Here is a 12,328-nt window from a genome sequence, read left to right on the forward strand (position 1 = left end):
GTAACTGTTTGTTAGGTTAACTGTGTGTTATATATTAACATGAAAAACCCTTAGACTTCCATTTACTCAATTTAGGCTTGGATCGTTAAAACAAAGTATAGCACTTTCAAGAGCATGACACACAGCAATTTTCATGTTATTAAATCCTCTATAAACTATTATAAAAATGGTATTGTGGTTTTGCACACTGCTTCTTTTTGTCCCACTCCTCGGGTGTCAGGTAAGTCTGTCATATCAAAACAAGGGTTCGTTTTTACCTTCAGATACAGTAAAGTAGGCCTGGCCATCTAGACTCCAGGCAATAGACTGGCCATCTAGACCCCAGGCAATAGATTGGCAATCTAGACTCAAGACAGTAGACTGGCAATCTAGACTCCAGGCAATAGACTGGCCATCTAGACTCCAGGCAATAGACTGGCCATCTGGACTCCAGGCAATAGACTGGCCATCTAGACTCCAGGCAATAGACTGGCCATCTAGACTCCAGGCAATAGACTGGCCATCTAGACTCCAGGCAATAGACTGGCCATCTAGACCCCAGGCAATAGACTGGCGATCTAGACTCCAGGCAATAGACTGGCCATCTGGACTCCAGGCAATAGACTTGCCATTTAGACTCCAGGCAATAGACTGGCCATCTAGACTCCAGGCAATAGACTGGCCATCTGGACTCCAGGCAATAGACTGGCCATCCGGTCTCCAGGCAATAGACTGGCCATCTTGACTCCAGGCAATAGACTGGCCATCTAGACTCCAGGCAATAGACTGGCCATCTGGACTCCAGGCAATAGACTTGCCATTTAGACTCCAGGCAATAGACTGGCCATCTAGACTCCAGGCAATAGACTGGCCATCTGGACTCCAGGCAATAGACTGGCCATCTAGACTCCAGGCAATAGACTGGCCATCCGGTCTCCAGGCAATAGACTGGCCATCTGGACTCCAGGCAATAGACTGGCCATCTAGACTCCAGGCATTAGACTGGCCATTTGGTTCTTTTACGTAAGGGAGTATCACTGCCTGCTTGGCATACTGGTATATACAGATATGGGACAATGCGTTTTCTTGAATCCATCAACGATGCTGTCGACTTTTGCATGTACATGCCGTTTAAGGTTTGAAGTATTGCTGATATGAAATTAGTTGGTTTTACTTTTTTAAAACCTTTTGAAGCTTTTCCGTGTCTAAATATTATCCTGTCTGATCCATGGAGCTTATTACGTTGTTCATTGTATTTATCGGGGACATCTGTTCATTTACACTGTGTAGTGAGTGAGTGAGTTTGATTTTACGCCGCTTTTAGCAATATTCCAGCAATATCACGGCGGGGGACACCAGAAATGGGCTTCACACATTGTACCCATGTCGGGAATCGAACCCGGGTCTTCTGCGTGACGAGCGAACGCTTTAACCACTAGGCTACCCGACCGCCCCTACACTGTGTAAGGTTAATAGCATATGCTAATACAGAAGCGCAGTATTCACTTCGAAGGGCTGGTCGGATTTCTTTGACGTCCCCCTAGTTCCTCGCACCGCTCTGTTTGGTCTTTGAAGAGCTATTATTTCCCAGAGGTGAGGTGAGGTGAATTGGGGCCTCACGTCGCGTCCGAAATTATTGTACTTATATAGCAACGTGCATGCACAAATGTATATATATGCTTGCTTGTACTAGTCCGGACTGATGCTGATTGTATGACGATCGAACCCCGGACCTTCCGCACTCAGGGCGGACGCACAAGACCACGGAGGCGGTCTTATTATGCCAACAAACAACATGTGACCAATAACCAGTCAGATCACCTGTACAAAATGACCAAAACAAAATCATTGTGTAAAAAAACAACCTTCAGTAGTGCGTATGTGAGCCATGTTATGTGATAATAGCCTGACACCGTCGTCTCATGCTCACAATTTGTGTCTGGATGGTTGCCAAGGGAAGATAGGTTCACTCTTCAGTAAACAGCATTGCTGAGTCCCTGTAGCGTTGCCGGAAGCACTGGGCTTCGTGAAAGGGTACTCTACAACTCGTTCTACGTGTGTTTGATAGGGTTTAGGTCTGGTGGCCGGGCTGGCCACTCCACGTGGACAATGGTCACCTGCTCTAAGTAGGCATCTCTGATCCTGGCACGACGAAACCATCGGTTATCTTAATTACTGAATATGTTGTTGTTGTTGTTGTTGTTTGTTGTTGTTTAACGCCGCACTCCGCAATATTCCAGCTATATGACGGCGGTCTGTAACTAAGCGAGTCTGGACCAGACAATCCAGTAATTGATATCATGAGCATTAATCCACGCAAATAGGATCGATGACATGCATCAACCAAGTCAGCGAGTCTGATCCCGTTAGTCGCCTCGTACGACAAGCATAGTCGCCTTTTACGGCAAGCATGGATTGCTGAAGACCTATTCTATCATGGATCTTCATTGGTTGACTAAATATGACACATCGCTCGTCAACGTGATGTGCGATGCAATCCCATGCCATGACCAGTGTCTCTTTTAATATAGCGCCATTCTAAAGTTACAAATTGACTCGTCATGTCATTCAAAATGTGTCTTGAAAGATGTGTGAAGTGGCCATTCATTATATTAGAGAGAGTGGAGGTTCCTTTTTTATCATAAATCATCAACGGTTTATTGTTTCCCCCTTTTCCACTGGCGCTTTCGTCTTCCAGCAATTATTCTACTACTTTCTTCCACATCAACCAAATATGCATACCGTGCCTTTAATACATCCACGTTGTTGATTCCACCAGAAACAAATTTGTTCTTTCTTGAGACTCCATGCAGATGTTGAATACGATGGAGTGGAACTAGAATCAATGTCATGTGAGTTTTCATTTTGCAACAAACGCCTGCATTGATGGGACTTTGTCTGAGGGTTCTTACACCATATCGACAAGAACTTTCCTGTAACTACGGTCACAATAAATACCACAGAGTATTCTGCTCAAAGGATGTCTGCACTGTATGTGATAAACGCTGGTCTGTTCAATGTTCCTCATTGTACGCCAGCATTGAGCTCCCTGTTTATGTCCTTAGGAATCATGATTCAAGGAGTGTGAAACTTCATTTTGATCATGTTTAATGTTTTGTTAACATGAAGGCAAGGATTCTTTTACATTTACAAACAGGGATAAACTACTGTGATAATTGGAGTAAATAGTGGAAGAAATGAAGCGTGCTTGAACATTTATGTTTTCACACAAAGGTATGATTTCATATGATTACTGCAAACAGATTTATATGTATCTTTGAACGTGGTAATGCCTCGGCGGTTATCTACAGTTGTTCTACAAAGAAACGATTATTTGTAAATGGTTATCTATCTGCCCTCTTTCTTGTACTGTTTATAGGCGAGAAATTTAACCTTGGTAGCATGATGAGTATCTCCAAATGTAAAGCACTCATGAGTCGTCATCATGCCATACACTCTTTTTGTAACAAAGGAGTCATTGTTTTGTTTGTTTAAATGTTATCAGATGCAACAAACATAGAAGTATGAAAAAGAGGTTTTGGGTTTCAGGTATATTGATGATCTGATATCATTCAAGAATGGTCAATTACCCTGCACTCATCTGTTTTACATTTAGATCTATGTGTAAAAATCTCTGCACAAGACAATAAGTCAACAGGGAAGACTTCAACGTCCAAATAGTCAGCTTTCATTTCATGTCTTACCATATTCCAGGAGCTCGGGCCTTTGGTGTCTACACAGACCGCCGCCATATAGCTGGAATATTGCTGAGCGTTAACCAACACACAAACAAACAAACAAAACATAACTAATGCCAGTGGAACGTCAACAACATCAGCAATGCATTGTTAAGTGCAATCAATATTGTGTTTTGTATGGCGTTCTGGAAATGGTAAAAATGTTATACAGTAGGCTTATTCTGTATGAACTCTCTCAAATCCAATGACCTCAAATTGATCCTCCCCTAAGGAAATAGTTTCTCCCCGAATTAAGTCTTCTGGTTCCTGCACCTTGTATCACATTCATAGCAGTCCAGGCCCTTATGGGGCCATTATGAGTTATTGTGCAGATGTGTCTACAAGCATCAAATTTGGCACAGGTGTAGACCAGAACATACTTAATCCATTTTTGAAGGGCGCCAAAGCCAGGGCTCATTGGGGCAGCCATGTTGGCAAAATCCAAGATGTCCGCCAGTCCCTTTTTGATTTTGTCCTAACTTCATGACCAAGAGTCACAGGATTATGAATTGAGGCGTCTTTTGTAGGTTTTTTACCTCACGGATTCCAAATGTGAGCTTGGTTTTGACATAGAAGTGCGTTTAGGCCAATATGGTTGAAAACATGTTATATTCAAATCAAATTGAGTGGATCGATGCTCATGACTGCCGTCATATAGCTGGAATATTGTGCGGCGTAAAACAACCAACCAACCAACCAATCTTTCGTATTATCAACCAAACAATAAAACGGATATAGTATGGTCAGATTAGCCAATCATATCACTTTGATGTGTTTGTAAACCATTACTATTCAGGATAGTAATAACACTAGGACATTGCACGCCATTTGAGCAAATGTATGCTACAGTGATAAGTCCCACGAATACTAATTACACCAACAACATAAGGTCGTGTCATGCAATGTAATTATCGCCATTCCCATTGGCTTGTCTTTGTATAATTTGAACACTTATAGGAAACCGATATCCACCCCCCTTTAGAAGTAATCACATAATGAAACAGCTCGAAACATATCAGAAATCTATCAGTGACCTTGACGTCTGTGCTGGTCGCAGAGTGTGTGAATATACCCTCCCCTACCGATAGTACTCGGGACATAACGTCTAATTCTCGAAAACCCACATTCATAAGGACAATAACGTATTGCTATTCTAAAACAGTTGAAATCAGCGTCCTGGGCGTTCAGCTCTAAACAGTCATTCACACGACATAAGTAAAACATCAATATAAATCGGGAATAGAAACTCTAAAGAGTAAAGCCATCTGAGCGACCCTCTGCAAATTCCGCTAATTCAGCTTTGCAAAGATGATTATTGATATCAATAGTTCGTTGGAAAGGTTTTTTAATTACCGTTGGAACCATGTAACTCACTGCGTCATTTTTGAAGGTCAAACTATACATGTCCGTTTGTAATCCCGACGGAACTCAGATCCGGCGCCATTTCCGCTGAAAACGTCGTCGATCATCCGTCAATGGTAAAATAGCAATAGCGTCCACATCCGAATATCAACATCTATAGGTCGGTAGCAAGCACAACTTGCGGTTCTGGTATACTCCCGTTTAATAAGGCAGATGGCCTGTTTTGAAAGAGGACTTTGGACAGCAGCATTTTTTGCTACAGATATCCTTATCTTCAACCCCAATCCTTATCCTCAATCCCAATCCACATCTGTTTACATCATCAGAAAGCTCTCAGGAATGCGGCGGTTAAGGGAGTGAAAACAGATTTAACTTATCTGGTCAACTGAAGTTTATATTTCAAAACTGGTTTAAAAAAATACCGCACATGTGTACATCATAAGAAAGCCCTTAATTTTAATTGCGAACGTTTTGGTATAAACAGCTTCACTGTCTTCCTCAAATATATATTTTATTCATTTTTGAGTACTTCCAGCGAAACCCTATCATTCCAATGTATTGGTGGGTCTACCTGTAATGGTAGGAAGAGGAGCCATGATAGCCATGAGGTGTATTCACCACTTCATCACCATACTCTTCGATGATGGTTTCACAAACTTCACGAACATATACTGATATTGTGTTGTGTGCTACTGAATGAGAAGGCAATCGGGGTGGGCTAGGCAACATCAAGGATGGACTGTGCTCCAATTGCGTTACATCACGTTTACAGACGAATTAAGGATTTAATTCCGCTTCACATATGGCAGAAAACGTTAGTAGCGACGTAGTGGCGAGCGGTATGCCAGGGCAACAATCCTTGACCGTGATCTGTGTAGGGGCGGTAGTGTCATGGTGTGGTGCGGTTTCACACATGACAGGACTACTTGTTTGGTTATTGTGAATGGACATTTGACTGGATAGCGATATGTTGACGAATATGGTAGCGATATTTGGTATCCCGTCATTGTTCCATTCACTAGAATTATTGAACTTCAAGAAGATAATGCTAGACCACATCGTGCTCAGATCGTCACGGATTATCTCCGAGAAGGCATATGTACCGTCTTATCACGCAATCGAACCGTGAAGATCCGGGTAGAGAATAGGTCTTCAGCAGCCCATGCTTGCCCTAAGAGGCGACTATGCTTGTTGTAAAAGGCGACTAACGGGATCCCTGCCGTGCTTGGTGCATGTCATCGTATCCCAATTGCGTAGATCGATGCTCACGATGTCAATCGCGGCTTGTCCGGTCAAGACTCGATTTTTTACGGACCGTCGTCAAATAGCTGGAATAGTGTTGAGTTCGGCGTTAAACAACAAACAAGCATCATTATCACACAATCAGCACACTTGCATGCAGGTACAGGGCGGTAACAGAAAACGAAATATATAACCTCCTATCACAGAGTCACAAACTCGTCTGGACTCTGAACTTCTTCATTCGAAGCTTCACGTTGCATATAAGATGGGTCACCGACTGTTACAAAAATAAAACCAATAGAAAGATGAATGTCATTGACGTGACGTGAAGATTCCGGGGTAGAATAGGTCTTCAGCAACCCATGCTTGCCGTAAAAGGTGACTATGCTTGTCGTAACGGGATCAGGTGGTCAGGCTCGCTGACTTGGTTGATGGATGTCATCGATCCCAATTGCGTGGATCGATGCTCATGATATTAATCACTGGATTGTCTGGTCCAGACTCGATTATTTACAGACCGCCGCCATATAGCTGTAATATTGCTGAGTGATGCGTTAAACAACAAACAAACCAACCAAACATGGACGTGAGTCGACATGCGGCTAGATGAAAAACATGCTTAAAGCTTAATAGAACATGGAAACTTTTCTTAAACTTATGCGAAAATGATTTTGAACGTACAAAGAATCAATTAACATGTATGGAAGTGAATGACACTCGTTAAATGTGTAATAACTGAAGTTTTACACATCCGCAGGTGTTGGCTTGACGTCACTGGGACACGAAAACCTCGAGAACAGAGTCACCTCCTCTTGACTATGGTGAACCCAGGATAACATGAGCAAATGAATGAAGCGAACGGAAAAGGTTACACAAATGAACATCCAGGTTTGTTCACCCTCGCGTTACAGCACTGAATAAAATCAACAGCATGTCTATCTCTAAAACCACACTCGCTCGCTCGCTCACTCACTCACTCACTCACTCACTCACTCACTCAGACAACAATGTTTCAGTTGCACCACACCGCTGTCGGCACTTTACATCACTAGCGTAGCTTAGATAACAATGTTTCAGTTGCACCACACCGCTGTCGGCACTTTACATCACTAGCGTAGCTTAGATAACAATGTTTCAGTTGAACCACACCGCTGTCGGCACTTTACATCACTAGCGTAGCTTAGATAACAATGTTTCAGTTGAACCACACCTCTGTCTACGCATTACATCACTAGCGTAGCGAAGACAACAATGTTTCAGTTGAACCACACCTCTGTCTACGCATTACATCACTAGCTTCGCAAAGACAACAATGTTTCAGTTGAACCACACCTCTGTCTACGCATTACATCACTAGCGTAGCGAAGACAACAATGTTTCAGTTGCACCACACCGCTGTCGGCACATTACATCACTAGCTTCGCGAAGAAAACAATGTTTCAGTTGAACCACACCACTGTCGGCACATTTCACATTTAGCGTAGACAACAATTGTCCGCAATGAGTGACAAATGACCGACTGTAACAAAAACAAAACCAAAAGAAAGGTGAAGGTCATTGACGTGAGTCGACCATATGGCTAGATGAAAAACACGCTTAGGGCTTCACTTAAACTTATGCGGAAATATTAAAGAATCAACTACATCAATTACATAAAACATGTATGAAAGTGATTGTCACTCGTAAAACATTACAGACGTTTTAGACTTCCGCAGATGTTGGCTTGACGTCATTGGGATACGAAAACCTCGAGACCAGAGTCACCTTGACCATGAGCAAATGAATGAAGCGAACGGAAAAGGTTACACAAACATGTTGACATGTTTGTTCATCCTCGCATCAGAGCAAGAAACAAAATCAACAACATGTCTATCTCCGAAACCACACTCACTCACTCACTCACTCAGCCTGTAGTTGTAGTTGTACGAAACTATTATACAACTTTGCTCTGGGAGTTTCAGATTTCTTAAATACGAAACTAATTCTCACTCTTTTTCTGTCTGTGGAGGAAAAGGGGCGTGACCGACGTTCGCCGCTAACTTGGAGTTGTAAAGGCGACAAAGAGCAACATTTAGATTAACAGAACTCTACACAGAACTGTTTTCGCCGATTATGTTGGACTTCAAATTGTGTAGGTCGGAAAGAAACAGTGTGCATGTCAGGCACACTAGCCACGTGGCTAAACACGCCAAAGGGCTTTACGCGATGGAGGGGCACTCCTAGACATTTGGCGGTCGGGTAGCCTAGTGGTTAAAGCGTTCGCTCGTCACGCTGAAGACCCGGGTTCGATTCCCAACATGGGTACAATGCGTGAAGCCCATTTCTGGTGTCCCCCGCCGTGATATTGCTGGAATATTGCTAAAAGCGGCGTAAAACCATACTCACTCACTCACTCCTAGACATTTATACAGAGACAAGTAACAAAAGATTTCTTGTAGCAAACTGCCTTGCAGACATTAAGAAATCTGTAATTTCAGTTAAAATTTCGATAGACTGGCATCGACAGTTTGGTCTGAGGAAATAAGTATATTAAACATCAAAGCGAGATTCACACAAACATGTCCGGTTTACCCAATGTCAGACCACGGGCAGCGATGTCAACAAATTCTACGTGCACGTAATTCCCTATCTAAACGCCATTCTGCACAATCAACAATATTACTCTACAGACCTACTGCGAGCGGTGTCTAACAGTGCGTATGTACTGAAGACCGCAGTTTTTCTCCTATGCAAACTGGGGGCACGGGTGGCCCACTCGTCAAAAGCGCCGCAATTTGCGGTGCTAATTGAGTTGCGTCCCTTGGGTCCACTAGAACTTATGATTGTTAGTTCGAATCCCGGTTCGCCCCGATTATGTTTCTCGGTTTGTCAGCACCATACCCGTACTCGAAGGTTTCAAGCAAAGTGGCAAACGTCTGCATCACTTCGGGCTTTCCTCCCACATTAAGCTGACACGCCATGATATGACTGGAATAACGTTCAACGCGGCGTTAAACCCAACTCACTCACTCACTCTTCAACCATGTCAGAGCTGATATTTCGAATGTGAAAGACGAATACTTGTCTCTATTTGCCCACTCTCACTGCGACTGTGAAACTTTGAGGATTTTCAGTGCGCTTCACCGGAACACTCGCGTGTTTCGAGAGACGGCAGTTTCAACAGTTACCAAGGCCGTACGTACACTGGCGTCAGCTACACTACAAGGGGAAAGTGATAGTGGATATAGACAATATAAGAATGTATTGGGGGTACTTTGGTCATGTAGGTCAAGAAGGAGGCTTGTACTTTAGCAATGACGGTTATGGAGACAACGGCAACTCGGCGATCGAAGGGCTATCCGCATGCCACCAACTACAAGCCGGATAGTGAGTGTGTGAGTGAGTTAGTTGGGTTTAACGCCGCTTTTAACAGTATTACAATTATATCGCGGCGTGTCAGCTTAATGTGGAAGGAAAGCCCGATCTGATTCAGGTCTCAGACGTTTACCACTTCGGTGAAACCCACGAGCACGGGTATGGTGCTGACAAACCTAGAAACATAATCGGAGCGAATCGGGATTCGAACCCACAATCATAGGTACAAGCCGGATAGTTCAAGGCCGAAGGCCCACGACGATGAACCGGAACAGCAGATAATGCCACTATCGTTTGACCACTGGGTGGAAATATACACATGAAACAATATTTGATCACGAATCAACGATATGGTGCCATTATATTATTCTGATAACATTTCCCACCATTTGAAATTGGCAAGAAAGGGTTCGAAAATTCTGAAGTCATTCACCAAGAAATTGGAACTTTCAGAAAGACCACGATTTGCATGTAATCGTGTTGCTCATGTAAATACCATTAAATCCTTTTTGGGGTTATTAAAACCACACAGACGAGAGGTCAAGTATTACAATGACACACAAGTTGCCATTATCAACAGAGGACATAATAGTAAACCGCTTGGCCCAGTGCTGTTTCAGGAATGTGATCAGACCCAGGAGTAGACGTAGAGTCCTGAGAAAGATTCTTCACTGCATTTTCAAGAACGTTTTATACAGACGCAAAGTTTGACCTTCAATGTTGTAGTAATGACAAGAGCATCTTTAAATCAACGCTGAACTGAGCCTGTACCGTGTGGCCTGTAGGATTTGATCCATGTACTATGAGGTATGATATATCACTACGTAAGTGCAATAATCGTGAAATCCAATTTCACCCAATGTCATTATTCCACTATTCACTATCAATATTCCACAAATATCACGGCGGGGACCGGGTTTAACAAATCGATCCCAGGTCTTCGACGAGGAAAGGTTTTAACCATTTGTCTACCCAACCGCCCCTCCAGATTTTCCGAGTGAGAGTGAGTATGGTTTTATGCCGCTTTTAGCAATATTCCAGCCATACCACAGCAGGAATAACCATAAACGGGCTTCACACATTGTACCCATGTGGGAAATAGAACCCAGATCTTTGGCGTGACGAGCGGACGCTTTAACCACTGGACTACCCAACCGCTCCTCCAGATGTTTTTGGTTTGGTTTAGTTTGTTGTTTAACGCCGCACTCAGCAATATTCCAGCTATATGACGGCGGTCTGCAAAATAATCGAGTCTGGACCAGCCAATCCAGTGATTGACAACATGAGCATCGACGCACGCAATTTGGACCGATGACATGCATCAACCAAGTCACCGAGCCTGACCACCCGATCCCGTAAGTCGCCTTTAACGACAAGCATAGTCGCCTTTTACGACAAGCATAGTCGCCTTTTACGACAAGCATAGTCGCCCCTCCAGATGTACTGGGTCCAATCATGATGCAGAGTATCAGAGGAAGCAATTTAGGGGGAGTCAAATACCAGGATCTGTTGCCGAAGAGCAGCTACAAACATGGCATATAATCGACAATCGATTTCGGTTTTCAAAATGATTTTTCACTTAGTAAACAAATATAAATGTGTTTTGTCATAAAACAAAAAAAGATAGGATTTATAAAAGACTGTTTCATATGGAACATATGGTGAGCGGTGTTAAACTTTTTCGACGTGTACATGTATATCAACGGTGGCCCATACCCGCCACTGGTGAGATCATTTTTCACTGTATGCCTCTATATTTTATCTGGCGGCCGCCAGATACTTCCACTGGTGAGATAAAATATAGAGGTTTACAAAGAAAAATGATCTCACCAGTGGCGGGTATGGGCCACCGTTTATATCTACCATTGAGGTCATGTTCTCTTTTTAAGAATACGTTGTGACGATTAGATTGATCTGAACTGTAAATCCTCTAACGTTGTGGACACTCTGTCCCCTCACCAAGGCGAAACTTAAAACTTCCAAAGTTATGACCCTTGATCCGTCATCAGCATTGGATGGTTTTCACGTGAGTGGTAAACGTCTACGACCAGCGTTACTGTCAGCTTACTCTCACACTCAGCAGGCATGATGTGATTTATCTGACTGTTTGTTTGTTGTTTAACGCTCAGCAATATTACTGCTATATGACCGAGGTCTGTAAATAAACGAATCTGGACCAGACAATCCAGTAATTGACATCATGAGCATCGATCTACGCAATTGGGATACCATGACATGCATCAACCACGTCAGGGGTCCCGTTAGTCGCCTCTTCCGAAAAGCATAGCGCCTCTTGCGGCAAGCATGGGCTGCTGAAGACCTATTCTCTACCCAGCCAGCCTGACCATCCGATCCCGTTTGGTATAACTGAAATACTGTTCTTTGCTGCGGTAAACCAACTCCTCCAACCACTGTAAGAGCAGTCTGGGGAGACAACACAATTGAAACGGATCGGCAGATTTTGACTCTCCTTGTGGCTGACCCGTTAGTCATGTTAGTCATGTTAGTCACGGTTTGCCTGGTCCAGTCGCAACTACTCACAAGCCACAGTGATATAGCTGGAATATTGCTGACAGCGGTGTTAAACGATATCACCTAACTCACTCACCCGACACAATATTGCGGCAAATGTCTGTGACAATTGTTAGTGAGTG

The sequence above is a fragment of the Haliotis rufescens genome, unplaced genomic scaffold (genome assembly GCF_023055435.1).
Source record: "Haliotis rufescens isolate VD_foot unplaced genomic scaffold, xgHalRufe1.0.p SCAF_9, whole genome shotgun sequence".
NCBI classification, from domain to species: domain Eukaryota; kingdom Metazoa; phylum Mollusca; class Gastropoda; order Lepetellida; family Haliotidae; genus Haliotis; species Haliotis rufescens.